The 17,108-nt window shown below is 42.3% G+C and overlaps 1 protein-coding gene across 1 annotated transcript in view; it reads left to right on the forward strand.

Moving 5' to 3' along the window:
* Positions 1-17,108, forward strand: part of ROR1 (receptor tyrosine kinase like orphan receptor 1) — a 329,138-nt gene that overhangs the window by 220,835 nt on the left and 91,195 nt on the right. The gene's annotated exons all lie outside the window — the stretch shown is intronic.

Below are 17,108 nucleotides of genomic sequence, written 5' to 3' on the forward strand. Positions count from 1 at the left end.
GGAAATCTTCCTTGCTTTGTTGTTGTTGCTGCTAGTACTGTGGTAAAAATAGACATAAAATTTACCACTCAAACCATTTTAAAGTACACGGTTCAGTGGCACTTAGTACATTCACAGTGTTGTGCAACCATCACCACAATGCAGTTGGAGAACATTTTCATCATTCCAAAAGGAAACCCTGTACCCAGTAAGCAGTCACTCCTCATTTCTCCCTGCTGCCCCCCTGCCCTTGGCAACCACTAATCTGCTTTCTGTCTCTATGGATTTACCTCTTCTGGACATTTTATATCAATGGAACCATGCAGTATGTGGCCTTTTGTGTCTGGCTTTTTTCATTTCGCACAATGTTTTCAAGGTGTTGTAGTATGCATCTTTCTTGTGTTTTGATGAACTTGAGTTACTTTCTGGCATAGTAACAAGAGGTCTGGCATAGGAGCCTTGCAGACCTGGGTGGGAATCCTGGCCCTGCCTTTCAGCTTCAGTTTCTTGAGCTACACAATGAGAATGTCCTGAGATGGGTATCTCAGGAGTCCTTGAGAAGGTTCATTTGCTAACATTGAACTATTATTTATTTGCTAATTCAATAAATATGAGTTGAGTAATCACTGTGTGCCAAGCCAGGGCTTCAGGGCTACATTGGTGAACACCACTGGGCAAGTTCTTGGTCTTCGTGGAACTTGGTTCTAGTGGGAGAAATACACAATAAACACAAAAACAGATAAATAAGAAGAAGACTGGGTGTGGTGTAATTGGGTATAAGGAAGGGACTGCTTTCATAGCTTAGTGAGTAAAGGTTTTCCACCCAAGGAGCTGATATTTGAGCCAATATCTGGGGAACGGACTGAGCCAGCCTTGTTAAGAGCTAAGGGAAGACTGTTACAGGCAAAAGAACAGCAAGAGCAAAAACCCTGGGGTAGGAAAGGCTTTGGCACAATTGTGGAATGGAAAGGAGGCCAATGTGGATGAAAATGGGTGATGATGGGTGGGAGGTGTGACATGAGTTTGGAAAGGTAAGCAGGAGCCAAACCGTGCAGTGCTGTGCAAACTGCATTCCAAGAGTGATAGAAGCCATGGAGGGTTTTAGCTAAAAGAGTGACATGTTGTAACTTATAATCAGAAGAGCACTCTGGCAGCTGCGTGGAGAATGAAGCAGGTATAGAGGCTGGAGGACTAGTGGAAGGAGGCTCTTGTACTAGTTCATACATAGAAAAAGGTGGCTAGGGTGGGCTAGGAGAGTTATAAAGAAGTGAGAAGTTTTGGGATGGCCTGGAGAGGAGGCAAGTGTGAAGATTATGTTAAATAAATAAAAGTAAACAGAATAAATGAAATCAAATGAGAAAATGCATGCAAAAATGCCTAACAGAGCTTAAGACAGAGCTAATATTTAACTCACATCCCATTCCCCACCCCACCTACACACCCTCATGCACACACTCACAAACCTTTGAGGCTCTTTGAGGAAGCATATTATGGGTTCCCTCTTCATTGGAACTTCTCCAGCATCAGGGATGAGTGGGAACTACAGAAAGAGGGACATGGGTATGTCTCTGATTTTCATGGGATAAAGAGAGAATAAATCTACCACTCTCTAGTCACCTGGAATGGTTGGCCTCTTAGAGCAGCCTTGGCCTTCAGCAGGTGATGGAGAAGTGGAGTTCTGTGGGATGAAGCCATTGGCCATGTTCTAAGAGAAGAGGGAATAGCCAATAAGGAAGTTGTTCTCTTCCCTTCTAGCTGCCAGAGGCTACCTGAAGGGAATTTTCTTCCTCTGCTCTTTTGACACATTTGTGCTTCCCCATTTCACACTCTGTTGTGGTCTGTGGTTTGACATTCTGAGCAGAACCACTCATCTTTGTGTCCTCTACCCCTGGCACAAAGTGGGCACTTAATTAATATCCAAATATTCAATGAGTAGGTAATGGAACACACTATTGCTGCCTGGTTTAGAGCCGAGAGCTTCTGGGGTTGCAGAAGAATCAGTGAGGTTTTCTCTTCTGTAAAAATGTGGGCAATAATAGCATCCACTCAGAGGATTGTGAAGATTAAGTGTGATAATGTGTGTAATTCACTTAGCACAGTGCCTGACACATAACGAGCCTCGATGGAAGTTTGCTATCATTCCTCTTATGAGGGGTCTGCTTTCTGTGGCTTCTTCTTTCAGAGTTGTTGTACATAAGTGGCCTGCAGAGACTCCTTTTGGGGCCCTGGATTAAGAGGGGTATGTGGGCCAATGTCCAAGAAAGAAGGGTGCTGGTGCAGGAAACTGAATAAGCTCTCCCAGTTCTCACTGTCACTGGGGACTTGAAAGTGGAATTAATAAAGTGCCTTAAGTTTACCGCCAGTTCCTTTACAGCCTGATTTCCTGTGTATTGGGTACTAGATGAGACATAAGGGATTGCAAATGCAAATGGAAAGTGGGATATCGTTAGCTGGGGCCAATATAAATATGTTTGTGGGGGAGGACAGAACAAAGGCCTAAAGGCTTGATGTTGACAGAAACCATGTTATTGTTTAATATATGACTTCATCCTAGTAAAAACGATAGTTCCCCCGGGCCTGCCAGGGAATGGGAGAGATGTGTTATCTGTACCTACACATGCCAGCTACCTGGGGAGGGGGCAGCCTGCATGTGACCCTGACCCAGCCCCCACCCCAGTACCCTCCTGGTGTGTCTGAGGGAGGGGCTTAGCAAATGGTGTCCACCTTGGAGTCAGAAATCTGGATCCCAGCTCTTCCTGGCATCAGCTGCAGCAGAGGCCTTAGCTGGGAGCCTCAGCTCTCCCTAATGCACCCTCAGAAAACAACTAAACCCCCCTAGAGGAGTTGTGATGAATAAACAAGATAAATAGGATACACAAGGTTTTAAAGAAATGCTCAATTAAAGAGACCCTTTGGGATTTGCACTAACCTTGCCTGCTTGTGCTGGACCTCTCCCACCAACCCCACAAGGATTGCAATTCATGGCTCCACCTCCCCCCTCCCACAGCCCTCCCATCCCACCCACACCACCACTTTGGTTCCTGTACCTTCTCTATGTAAATCTGTTTTATTTCATTAGGCCCTTTGCAAGGTGCTGCTTGGCTAAGAGAGTGGAAAAGCCAGGGAAACCTTTAAGAATATATTGTCTGCTTGGGCTTCTTATTCTTGCCCAACCCATCAGAAGCTCCCAGCTACTCCTCTGCCTGCCCCTTCCATTCCACATGCCCCTTTATTTTACCCATTACCTCCATCAGAGATGGAAGCATGAGTCTTTGATGGTACAGAGGGAGCCTCCACAAGCACCCAGTGGAAATTCCTAGTCAATGGGTTGAAGCATTTCTTCAATTTTAAGAGCACTGGGACCCAAAAACTGGACCTGAGGGAGGCTTCCCAGTCTGCCACCTTCCATTTCCTTCCCCGGAAAGTTTCCACTGGAAATTCCCCAGCTTTGGTCTGAGTGCTTGGCTCTGTAATCTTGGAGACATTCAGCATACACCCCACAATTAAGACTTTGCAATTCCACGCAGTGTTTCTTAAGAGAAAGTTAGATGCAATTAGATCATTTGAAGATGGATTAGCCTGCCGTCTGCACAATATTAAGAAAAATCACGTTGGCAATTGACAGGGCCTCTTTGAAGAGCTCTGAAGGAAAGCCACTAATGAGCTCTACACTGGGTTGCCCCCCTGTTCCTGAAGGGTTAACACAATTTGTGGGAAAGGAAAAAAATCCCCTGTGGTATTAAAATGCTGTGTCAGAGATTTGTAAGCTCTCCTTTGTAGCTCTGCCCCCAGGCCTGGCTCACTTCAGTTGAGATCAGGTTAATAAGAGCTCTGTTGCCGCCTGGCAGTTACAGTTTGATGCCTGACCAGTGAAGTACAGTTATTGGTAGGAGTAGTAAATAAATGCTGAGGAATCTGATTCAACAAGTTAAGGGACATCTGTTATTCTTGCCTGTCCAGTGTCTATTCATCCTTCTTTTGATAAGAGCAGCTTGATTTGGGGAAAACTACCTCGTGTTCACACTCAGTGTGGGTGGGGCTGGCCCAATCACCACTTTAGGGTGACCATGTGACCAACCCAGCTCCACTGGTGTATTTGAGAATCCAGCCATGACCCAAGCCACTGGACTTGTCAATTACATGAGCCTATAAACTCCTATTCCACCTACCCCCAACCCCTGCTTTTTTTGTTGTTTTTCGTTTCTGCCAGGTAGAGTTAGGTGTTCTGTCATTTGCAACTAGGAATCCTTATTAATTCAAATATTGGAGGAACTTGTGCTATACTAGGCACTCTGAAGAGGTTAGAAAAGAAACCTATATAAAATTGTCTTGCTCTGAGGAAGCAACAACACCAGAGTATCAAGTCTTAGAGACATGAACTATTTAAAAGATTAAACGACATGGTGTACATTAAGTGACATAGAGAATATGTTCTGTGGGAAGTCAAGAGAGGGAGAAATTGATGTGGGTGGGTGGGCTTCCTGGCAGAGGCTGGGCTTAAACTGGGTCCTAAAGGGTAGAGAGGATTAGTGAAACGGAGGGAATGCAGCGCTCTTGCTCTTTGAGAGGCACTCGGGGAGCCCAGGGAAAAGGAAGATCCTGTGTGGATAAGAAGTGGAGAGTGGGTTTTGACATCTATATAATCAGGGCAGATACCAAAGGACTTGGAATCCCAAAGGGAAAAGTTTGAACTTACCTGGAGAATTCACTAGTGTGAGCTTACGTACAGGCAAGGGAAATCCACACCAGATTGTGCCGCCATGTATGTTTTCCCTGTGTTGGAGAGAGACCGGTACAGGGAAGGGGAAAGGCCGCTGAACTTGGCTGTACCAGTTTTTAACTGAGTGACCACGGGTGAGCTATGTAATCTCTCTGAATCTCCATCTGCAAAATTTGAATCTGCAAAATGGAGGTAAGCGCTACAGATTCAGGGGGTTTGTGAGGAGCACTCAGGTAGCACCTGGCACAAGGCACTAATAGTAGATAATATCTATGGATTGCTTACTAGTGTTCCCCAGGCACTGTGCTAAGCACCTGACGTGCCTTATCTCACCTAATCGTCCAAATAGCCAGGGCCCCCAAAATCTGCTGAATCTGATTTGGGTAACATCTTCATTCCTGTGCTTCATGAAACAGTAAGCCTTATCAGACAGAGCTCAAATTCACTGTCCAATGAGATCTGAATATATTATCTGAGCATTTTTAAAGTTTACAAATTCTAATTCCTTAATACACACCTTAAAATGTGTTAAATTTAATATAATCCCGCTACAGAACATTTGGAGAATAGATTAAAAAAACAGAATGTAAACATAACTCTGCTACCTACAGCATAACCATGATTTCCTAATACAGAGGTTAACATCCGCTTCGAGTCCTGCCAGTTAGCCACAGTGTGATCTTAGGTAAGTTACTTTAACTTCTCTCAACCTCAGTGTCTTATCCATCCTCATGGGGTAGAAGCCTCCTCACAGAGTTTTTTTTGTTGTTGTTGTTGTTTTGTTTTGTTTGAGATAAATGAGATTAAATGAGATAATCCATGCTTTATAGAGTACCTGGCATATCATACACACTCAAATATTATCAATGGCCATCCACCATCTTCCCTATAATTCCCTATTTTCCATATGATTGCAGTAACTATATAAATACGATTGCATCCATCTTCTGTTTCCACTTAATGTACCTTAGATATTTTCCATATAGCAACATAATCTATCTCTCATTACTAATGTCTATGTTCTCCTGACTGAAATCACTGTCATTTATCAACTTGTTCCCCCCTTTTCTAAACATTTATAAATAATGCTGCAGTTCACACCTTTATACATATGGTTCTTTGTAAGAGTTTGAGTCTCCAGATACTGTCTCCCTGAGCTCAGGTTGTGATTCTGCCCACAGCTTTTCAGAAAGTGACACCCAAGTTAGTGAAGACCTTTGATAAATTGTGGATCATGCTGGTTTGATAGACTACTATCAGAAGATAGGATTGCTGTGATTTTTCCAACCAGTGAATTCCTTCCGGTGTGATACTCTGTGACTCACCTTTCAGGTGGTTTTATTGTGGGTCTGTCAGCTCAGTCTCCCTGCCCTTCTTGCTGACAGAGCAAGAGGAATCCTTTTAGCTGGAAGTTATTCCCTCTTCTTTCTGAATCTTGTTTCTTGGAGTAGGACGGACTCCACAGAACAATTTCGGGCTGTCTTTCTGTTGCAAATCAAAGCCTCAAGCCCTTGTTTGGGTCCCAGAGTACTTTGAAATTGGACCTGCCCTGCATACACCTGGAGTCACCAGTAAGCCCAGCCCCCAAATCTCCCACACAAAACTAAGGGCAAAGGTGAGCTTTTCATTTCTTCCCCTGGTCCTAAAGTTCCTTTGAAATCTTTATGATCTGTACCTTCAGGGATCATGCAAACAGCTTGAGGAAATCCTTAAATTGTGTTTTCTCCAGATAAGCATTCAGGTCAAAGGAAAGACCTTTGCATGCCTTCCCCATGAACAGAATCTTGCCTAAGTTTAGAAAAAGCCACCAAGGACAAAAATGGCATTCAGCATTTATTCAGTACATTGAGAAATAGTTTTCAAAGGATAAACAGCAAAGCCTAGTACCGTAGAGCAGTGACCCATTCTGGAAGTCTCAGATCCCATGGATACTTGGAGTGAGTAATAGAAGTCCATGAACTATTTATGAAATTTCAAAAGTCCTAGTGGTAACTGTATGTTACTATTATTTTTTAAAAACAGCACAGGACAACTAGAGCCACAAACTTATTTGTCTTGAATTAGCTTACGTGAACATTTGCATTCTCATGCTAATTGAAGGCTCTGACTGACAGTATTTTGACAAAGTCGTATGTAAAGTTTGGTTAACTATTTTTATATTTATTGTTTTAATAACAACAAGGGAGAAAACTACTCTTTTACCTAATTAGCCGTTACTTAATTGAGGTCATTTGAAAAGCTGTGTGGCCTTGGACGAGCTGGTTAACCACTAATATGGTCATTGATAAGGTGTGTGGTCCTGAACTAGTTGCATCAACTACCTGAGCCCCATTCAGTTTCCTTGTTTATTAAAAAGAAATGATATACTCTTCATATAGGTTTGTTATAAGGAATAAAAGAACATGCAAAGCACACAGTACAGAGGCAAAGTACCTGGCACCCAGTTAAGGTCCAGTGTATAAATATTTTCCCATAAAGCATGGGTCTCTGAGGGCAGAGCAATGTAAAATTTAAAAAGGATTCTCTGGTGGTGAAAATGTTGGAGCACCAGCTCCTTGGCTCTGACTAGTATTGGTTACTAACACTATCATCAGAAGGAAACATTCACTAAACTCATCTCCATTTTGTAGCTACCAGGCAACATTCTTTTGAGCTCTTCCACACCTGGCATAACATACCTTTTCCTCCCGTACCTCCATAGCTGACATTACTCCAGTTTCTGAAGGCGGAGGTGGAGCCGAGCACTGTGTCTGAGGAGGGAAAAACTGACAGACAAGTCCTCTGATCCTTGCCCAAGGGTCTGCTTTGTGAGTGGTGGACTCAATGCTGCTTTTGTTCCACCTTCAGAGGCTGGCCCACAGTTGAACTCAGAGGGGCTGGCTGTTCAGGGCAACCTTGGCCCCCTAAGGACAGACAGCACCAACCAGAGCCAAGAGTTCACTCAGCTCCCAAGATCTGGCACAGGAGTTCTCCCCACTGGGAAACCTGTCTCAGGGAACATTGAGTCCCCCTTTGGCATTCTAATTCATTCCAAATTTCATGGAGGTATGTTGGAGGCTTGAAATGTGATATCACTGTTGAAAAGGGCAGAACCATCAGCATAGAACCAGTATACCCTTGCTAATTATAAGACACCATAATTGCCTTGTACTCATTCAAGTGAATTGTCCTTCACTCATTCATCAGGTGTTAATTGAGTTCCTACTAAGTATTATGCTTCATGTTAGGGACATGTAGATGAAAAAATGGCATCCCTGTCCTTAGAATCTGGTAGAGGTGGAAAAATTATCACCTGCTTAGACACATACAGCATAATCTGCACTGACAGCGCAAAGCCTGCTTTGAATATTCTGTCTCCCTCCCTCTCTCTCTCTCTCTCTCACTCTCTCTCTGCCCCTCCCCTACTCATGCTTTCTTTCTCTCTCTCAAAAATAAATAAACATTTAAAAGAATTAATAGACACCTAGAGAAAAGGAAATAGAGCCTGAATAAGGGGCTAATAATCGTAACAGTTATAATTTATCAAGCATTTATTCTCTGCCATTCACTGTGCTAAGCACTTGGCATAGATCACCTCATTTAATTCTTAAAATACAACTATAAACATGGTATTCTGATGGTCTGATTATCTTCCTGCCTCTCTAGGGAAGGTCAGGCAAAGGACATGGCATCTGAGGGTCTTAAAAAAAGAATAGGAGTTTGCCAACTGCACAAGGTGAATAGATCATTCCAGGCAGAGAAAACAAAATGGTCTGTTGGGAGGCCTGCAGATTACCTGGTATGTGTTGTGCAAAGGGAGTAGAGAGAGGGTATGCCAAGTGAGGATACTGATTGCATTGGAGTGAAAAATAAATGAGATATGCCTTCACATATGGATGACTCTTAGCAGAGCTAAGATGTGGAGGAAGGAGACTCAGTACTGTAGTGCTGTGGGTAGAAAGAGGGATGACCATGAAGGTTGGCTGCCTTTTTGAAATGGAAACCTGGCACATACAGATAGGCTTGAGAAGGGGCAATGAGAGGAAAAACTAAAAACAGAGAACAGAAAGAATAATTGATGGAGATAGGCCTTCACCCTCCCCAGACTGGAAGAAAGATAAAAAGAGATCTAAAGACATACGTTCATAAGAATAGATGTTGCAAGGATAGGGGACCCACATAGGAAGAGGCAGAAAGAAAAGATGAGATCTTGAGAGTTGTACCCGCCTGATGCCCATTCTGTCTGTGAGATCAAAGACAAGTCTTCTGGGGGCACCTGGGTGGCTCAGTCAGTTAAACGTCTGACTTCAGCTCAGGTCATGATCTCATAGTTTGTGGGTTCAAGCCCTGCATCAGGCTCTATGCTGACAGCCCGGAGCCTAGAGCCTGCTTCGGATTCCGTGTCCCCCTCTCTCTTTGTCCCTCCCCTGCTTGTTCTCAAAAATAAATAAATGTTAAAAAAAATTAAAAGACAAAAAGAAAGACAAGTCTTCTGAGGAGACTGAGAGGTGAAGGAATATTTAGGGCCTTGACAAAAGGGGTGGAGATCTGGAATCACTGTTGAGGGCAATTGTGAGGTGCTGATCATGTCCCTTTGGATCCTGAGGAGAGAGTGTTCAAAAGAGGGACAAGAGAGTAACAGTGAGGGCGTGTGAGAAACAGGGCATGTGGGAATGGTTGATAGGAGTGGAGAAGATATGATGAAGAGAAGACTTGCCAGGTGACTTCAGGGTCTACCATTGGAATTCTCAATCAGGGAGTGGACTTATTCCGTCCAATAAGTCGTCATTACTGGGAGGCAGATTCTAGCCCCCAACATAAAAACATACAAGTAGTGCTACCCAACAAAGGGATAATCTGCCTTGTGAAGGGTTTCAATCATCTGTCAAGGATGTCATGCAGGCAGTTTAGTAAGCTGAATCAGATGGCTTCTTAGATCCTTTTAACACTGAGATTTTATGGTTGCATAATGCGGCGAGTATCAAAGTGGGGGGAAGCTGGTTTCAGCATTCTTGCTGGTTGTCTTGCTTTCTGAGCATGAGAATCTTGATTATAATGTTCAGTAGGGTTTGTGCAGTTAGAGAACTATAGAAACAATCTTTGAATTTTTGTTAATTGCAGGAGGAGTTTTGTGAAGATTGGTAGAAGCCATGCTTTAGTTTGGGGACTTTATATATGATATTATCTAGTTATATATGATATTATCTAGTAAAGCCTATGTTCACTATAGAAAAGGCTTCTTTCTCTTTTTATGCCCATTCCATTTCATTACAGATCTGAAGAAGGCCTTTAGCTGGGGTGACTAGGGAAGACCTTTGGTTCTTATCTACTTTGGAGTCCTTCTCTCACAAGATATTTAGTTCATCTTCCGTGTCAAATCACCTTCCTTTCATTTGCTGCCTGCGTTGGGAATAGCTGCTTTCTTCTTTGGAATCTATTCGTCTGTCTCAGTGTTCTCCACCAGGAGTGATTCTGGCCTTCAGAGGGCATTTGACAGTGTCCAGAGACATTTTTGATTGTCATGACTAGAGGGGGGTGTTGGCATCTGGTGGGTAGAGGGCAGGGCTGCTGCTTACCCACTACAATGCTCAGGACAGCCCCCACAACAAAGAATTATCCAGCTCAAAATGTCAATGGTGCGGGGGTTGAGAAATCCTGGTCTACAAGTCTTTCTCCTAAATCAGCTGCTATCAATACATTCTGTAAAAACCTTGATGTCTACTTCAGTTTTCCAACTTGAGAGTTGTAGCAAGGCTGAGTGCCTGCCAGTATTAACTACATGCCTCACCCATCCTTTCCTTCATGCCATAGCAGTAAGAAGGGCATTTTTGACTCTTTTTGGAAGGAAAAGTCACTTCTTGGTTGGGGTCCAAACAGAACCAGATCTCTCCCAAGATAAAGGCAGGGATGTCATGACTTTCAGAGTCACAGCATCAGATATCTCCCCACTGCAGCAGCTCTAGGCCAAGGGTACAGATGGAGGACAAGTTGCAAATACAACTATGTGGTGCCATTTGTTTGATTTTGAGTAAGAGCTCATGGCATCTTTGAAAGACTGGGTATTAGAGATCAACCATGAAGGCCCCCTGCAGTCTTTTCAAGCCAGTGCAAAATCAAGACAGTGGTACTAATGCTAATGTGACTTCAGCACAAATGCACACTGAGAAAATAGTACCTGACTAGGTTATACCTAATCTTCTGATGCTCTGAGGGATCCCACGCAACTCATGCTATATATCCTTGCATCTCTGAATCCCAAATCAGGCTGAGGTTTCCAGGAAATTAGATTATAAATTACCCCTTGGTAGTTTCCAGATCTTCTGCCCCCTGAAGAATCCTATGACAGCATCCCTTCATGACCCACTATGGGTAGCCTGCCACAATAAAAATAACCCAGAGCTGAGATTTTTCTTTTCATCCCTTATATTTTACAGACTTAGTAGCCTCAGGAAAATCATTCAAATTCCTAGAACCTGGGTTTTCTCATCTCTAAAATGAAGACATCTACCTTCCCATTTCTGGAAATCCATTCTGAGAAAATACTCCTAAAAAAATTCAGACAAAATTTTATGTACCAAGTTATTTATTGCTTCATTATTTAACATTAGATATCATTATAAAACATTAATTATGACATATCCACAGAATAACATGTGTCCCATGAAAAAATAATTTTCATAGAGTTTTATTGACTAAGAAAATGTTTGTTCTCTAATATCAAGAATAAGAAACAAGATACAACACACGCACATGCACGCACACACACGCACACAAGTACACACACCTATATCCATATAATAGTATCTCAACTATATAAAATACGTGTAGAAAAAAGTCTGGGAGGAAACCAAAGTATTAACAAAAGTTTGTACTTAGTTTTGTGTTAGTACATACATAATATTTTATTTTTTTAAAGATGTCTATTTATTTTGAGAGAAGAGAACATGTGTGCACACATGAGCTGGGGAGTGACACAGAGAGAGGGAGAGGCAGAGAGGCAGGGAGGGAGAATCCCAAAATCGACATGGGGCTCAATCTCACAAACCATGAGTTCACTACCCAAGCCAAAATCAAAAGTTGGACACTTAACCAGCTGAGCCACCCAGGTGCCCCCATGTGTAACATTTTAAATAAAATAATTTAACACTAGAATATACAATACATTTTTCCCCTTTAAACAAGCATACAACACTAAAGTTTGAGAAACATTGATTTAGAGCTCTGAACAGAATGGGGCTGGAGATGAGAATTGTGGAGTCATAGGTATTTCAGTAGAGGTCACTTAATGGATAAGATCATCTAGGGTGAGCCTGTAGCATGAGAAGAAACAAAAGTCAAGGACTAAATCCTGGGAAACCACTACATGAGCAGAATGAGCAAGGAAACTGAGCCAGATAAGAGACTAAGCTTATGACAGCAACCAGTATGAGATAATAATTTCGATGGATTAAAACCATGGCATTGAGAGATTAATAAAACTGAAAATTCAGAATTTAATAATCATACATTGGATGTAAGAGATAAGGGTATTAGAAAAGCCAAAGATTACTTGAAGATATCAAGCTTGGAAGATGGAAGAACGCTGATATCAAAGGCAAAGATGGGATAATTTGAAAGGAAAGCATAGATGGTAGGCATGGAGGAGTCTTGTATGGATTGTGTTTGTGATTTCCCTTTAAGAGAGCTTCTAGCTGCAGCACCTTGGGAATCTGCCACAGCACACAAGCTGGCATCACACTTCCCAGGCAGCTCGCAATCCACCAGTGATTAAGCTCAGAAGGAGTAATAGAGCCAAGCTTTTCTGTCCAATGTTACCTGAGGCTCCCCTCTCGGCTAGCCCAAACTCTCAAAGCGGCACTGGGGTCTGACGCTTCTCCTTCCCAAACCTCCTTCCCGCCCCTTCTCTTACCTAAGATGCCAGGCTGGCATCACAGTCTGAAACCTCTCCCTACCTGCTTCAGCCTTTCCCCCTTTTCATCCAGCAGCATTACCCAACAATAAATCTCTTGTACTTTTAATTCCTATCATAGCATTTGCTCCCTGAGGACTAGAACTGATATAGGTGGTGGTGGCGGCATATCCACATGGAATTTGTGGGAGGGAAAATTATATGGGTCTTGAAGATAATCAGGATTGAGGGATAACTGAATAACAAGGGCCTCCCCAACAGCATAATCCAAAGGAAGAATGGAGGACCAAGGTTTGAGCCTTCTGTGACACTCATAATTGAGAGAGGTACAGATGAAAGAAAACTCAGTATAGGAGGGCAGATATTATTGAAAAATAGAAGCAAAACCAGGAAAGTACAAAATCAAAGAAACCATGAAGGGAACCAGGAAGGAGGGAAATTGGGATAATGAGAAGTAAGTGTGTGTGTGTGTGTGTGTGTGTGTGTGTGTGTGTGTGTCTTTAGGAACAACTGACCACTTCTGGAAGAGGTCTTTGAAGATGCTAAAGAGAAAAAAACAACCACTGTGGGGATTAAACTCCTGGAGACAGTGGGAAGAAAAAGCTAATAAGCCCAGGTAGAGGGGTTAGGTTTCTATAGGAAGGGAGGAATCTCTTCTCTGGAACTTGGAGGGAAGAAAGAGAACATGGCTGGAATGACAGAGATGGATGAGAATAATGGGTGGGGATGAAGAATTGCATACTTGATATGCCTTACATTTATGACAATGACAAGGACAAGCTCTGAGATGAAAGGAACAAGTTGGGAAAAATGTTTAAAGAGAAGGGAGAAGGTCAGGAATGACTGGTGTTCACACAATGTTGTCCCTTAAGAAATGTAATGGGGTGAAGGAAATTCTTGCCTTAAATGCATGAAGTTGGTTCTCTATAAAAGCACTGGTCTAAAGGACTGTGACTCTAATTGGCAAGAAAGGACAGATGAGTACTGACATTTCTCTTACAGTCGGAGTTTTCCCAGCTGAGACATAACCTGAGTGTTCAGAGATATGGACTGGCATACAGTCTACTATTATAATCATCAATACTCAGAAATAGAGCTAGTACATAGCTAGTTCCCCATTTTCTTTGTTAGGGTGGCACTGTACTTTATCATAACAATGGATGACACGGATGATAAGAATGACTGAGCGTCACCATGCTCTATGGTAGAGCTCGTATCATCAGAGAAAAAAAGTTGGTGCTCTTGAGCAAAAGCTCTGCATTACCAAAATTTGGATTTGCACAGTGTTTAGGCTTTATAGCTCTATCTTGTCCCCGCACCTCCAGTTCTTATAGCCATAAAGGAAAACTTTATTATTGACATTCCTACAGGAAAAAAAAAAATTCCTGTTACTAAGCATGAAAGCACCTAGCTCCCAAGTGTTTTTCCTATTAGAATAATTATTTCAATAACGGAGAACTATTATTTCAATAACTGAGAATAATTGTTCAATAATAATGTCTGCAAACTGGTGGTATCTTAGGAACATGACTGTACATTTAGACCAGAGTACAGTGTAGTAGACTGAAATCACTGAAGGGCAGAATCCATGGCAACTATCATTGGTATTGGCCACACATGGCTCTAGGAATCAGTTCACAGAAGGGCCCTTCCACAGGTCTTCTGAAGAGAAAACCATCAGGAAGCAAAGAAATGAGCCGGGCATGTCAATTTCTCCAGTGTGGACAGTTGATAGGTGTGTAAGTGTGACTTATGCTTGCTAATCACCCCCAAAGTTCTGCAACTGGAGAAAGTGCTTTATTCTTCTGACTTTGAAGCACAACTTGGAGACACCTTGATAAGGTCTAATGATAGGCCAGCTCTTGCCTCATACTGGGCTCTGCAGGTGCTGCCTGTTGGCTTCCAAGCCTGTTTTATTCCAAGGCTGGCAAAGTTTGCAGGAGTGTCATGTGAAGAGATTTATGATACTTTCTGATTCCACCCAGCTCCAAATCACTATATGAATAATCTTTCTCATAGCATACTAGTAATTCTATGAGCAGTCTTAGCCAAAATCAACGGAATGAGCAAGCTCGAGGAAATAATTTTTTTCCTTTTTAAGAAATCATTTTGCTGACGTTTTACAAACCTCATAAAAATTAAGGGTTCGTTTGAATTTGGGAGAAAGACTCATTTTATCAAAACTCATTTGCCAAAAATATTCAAATGAGCACATGCTCGATGTAAAAGTGCCAAAAAAATAGTATCAATTATACATTCTCAACCTTCCAGACTCTCCAGAGCCCTTAAAATGCAGCGTTTTTCTACAGGTGTTAATGGGATCCTGCAAAGAGGAAGGCGATTTCAGGTAGGGTTGTGACAGAGTGGCTTGTGGGGTGGGTGCTGTGGAACCCTCAGAGGACTCCTGACCACAAACCCATTCAGAGCCAACAATGGCACTCGTTGTTATAAGCAAGTGTCAGTCACGAAAGAGCTGCCCTTACAGAGTGGAGCCCGGGTTTCCATATTCCCAACATGGCCAGAGGTTTCATTCCTCGAGAATGTGTTTATTCAGCCTAGTAAAAACATTAAAAAGGGGAATAAATCTCTGCCGACCCCAAAATGCTTTTCGCCACAGCTGTAAACCATAAAACATTTAGAAAGGTAAGCAGGACTAAAGATAATATGGTTCCCCCAAGCAGCATGGACCTGGAGGTGGCCCTTGCAAAGATGGCTGCAGCACACAGAGCTTCCCTGCAAAATCATTAAGAGAGGGACAGGTTCTAGAAGGTGTTGAATTATTAGTAATAGCTTGTTTTTTGTTTTTTTTTTTTAAGGCGGGGGGTGGGGTAGGCAGTAATAAAAACCATGTGCTTAGCAGCCTGCTTGGCCATATAAAATAGAGAGGCCTGTGACTTTAAGTGTTGTAAAAGGGGTTAATTGTCGATTTCTGAATGTGGCAAGTTTATTGATCTTGTTAACAGCAATGGAGCATGTGCCATTGGTTACCATGGCGGGAAAGAAAAACAGCTTTCTATCCTGTTATTCCATGGATACCCTTACTGGTCTTGGAGCCCAGGTTAAGGAACATATGGGCAAATGCAGCATTAAAATGGCTTCTTTCCACTTGTCCAAATTTGTAGCCATCCTTGAGGTTCTAGTTCCTTGTTACAGCTACATTTTACTACATTATACTTACCTTTCACACTAAATATATTATTTATTTGTATGACAACCCCACACAGTGGGTAGGAATTATATAGCCATTTTACAGATAAGACAACTGAAGTTCTGAGAGGTGAAGAAAGTTATCTGGTGTTACAGAGCTATTAAGCAAGGATCCAAACCTAGGTCTTCTATTCCAAGTCTAGTGCTTTTCCACTAGTTATTCACACAGTTTGTTCATCTATTAATTCAATAGGAATTTATTGACCACCCACTGAGAGCCAGGCACTGGTCTATGTGCTGGAGATAGAGCAATGGATGAAAGTGACAACATCTCTGCCATTGCAGGGTCTGTGTCTTAGAGGGCATTACCCTAGCTTTTACCTACTCTCTCTTCTAAACTATTTTCACATGCATGGACTGCATCTGCAATTTGGTATTTTATTTTCCTCTTGGGTATTGTCCTGTTGTTATTTCACGCATATGTTTTCCCTTTGGCTCCCCGGACTAGACAATGAGCCACATGAAGGCAGGGCTACTTTCTAATGCTTCTCTTTTTTACACTCCATCCAGCACAACTATTAGGTAAAATGCACCAGGCTTTTTCTCTGCTGCAGAAACTCCTTATTATTCTAATCTTAACATCATTTAGGGCTTTATTTAGAGCTTGACTCTTGCAACTTTAATTATTAAGCTCTATGCTAAATGTTATACTTACATTGTCTCAATAATGCTGAAACAACCCAAACAGAAGTCCCATTTTACGGTTGAGGAAGATGTGGCTTATGGCAGTTAAGAAACTTGCTCAGGTTCTCACAGTCAATAAGAAACAGAGCTGGGATTCAGACATGGTCTGACTCAAAGATCCCATTTCTTTCCACCAGGTACTTGGGACTGAGAAATGAGGGAATCTTTGCTCCAGTGAAACACATAGAGAATATCAAAAATCCCTGTTATATTATATGCAGGATAAATAGGGTGAATTTAACAACTTGGGTCTCTTTAAGTCTACTAGACATTCTACCAATGATTCATCCAATCATTTAGAACTTCATTGCAAACATCATTGTGTATCTTGGCTCCCTGCCCCACCCTCCATTTTGTGATCCTTTTAGGTTTTTTTTTTAATGCTTTTTTTTTTTTTTTTTTTTGAGAGAGAGAGAGAGAGACAGAGCATGAGTCAGGGAGGGGCAGAGTGAGAGGGAGACACAGAATCTGAATCAGGTTCCAGGCTCTGAGCTGTCAGCACAGAGCCCAACACAGGCTCAAACTCATGAACTGTGAGATCATGACCTGAGCCAAAGTCGGATGCTTAACCAACTGAGCCAACCAGGTGCCCCTTGTGATCCTTTTATAATGGCATCTGTCTTAGTTCAG

Source organism: Panthera leo, chromosome C1 (genome assembly GCF_018350215.1).
Source record: "Panthera leo isolate Ple1 chromosome C1, P.leo_Ple1_pat1.1, whole genome shotgun sequence".
NCBI classification, from domain to species: domain Eukaryota; kingdom Metazoa; phylum Chordata; class Mammalia; order Carnivora; family Felidae; genus Panthera; species Panthera leo.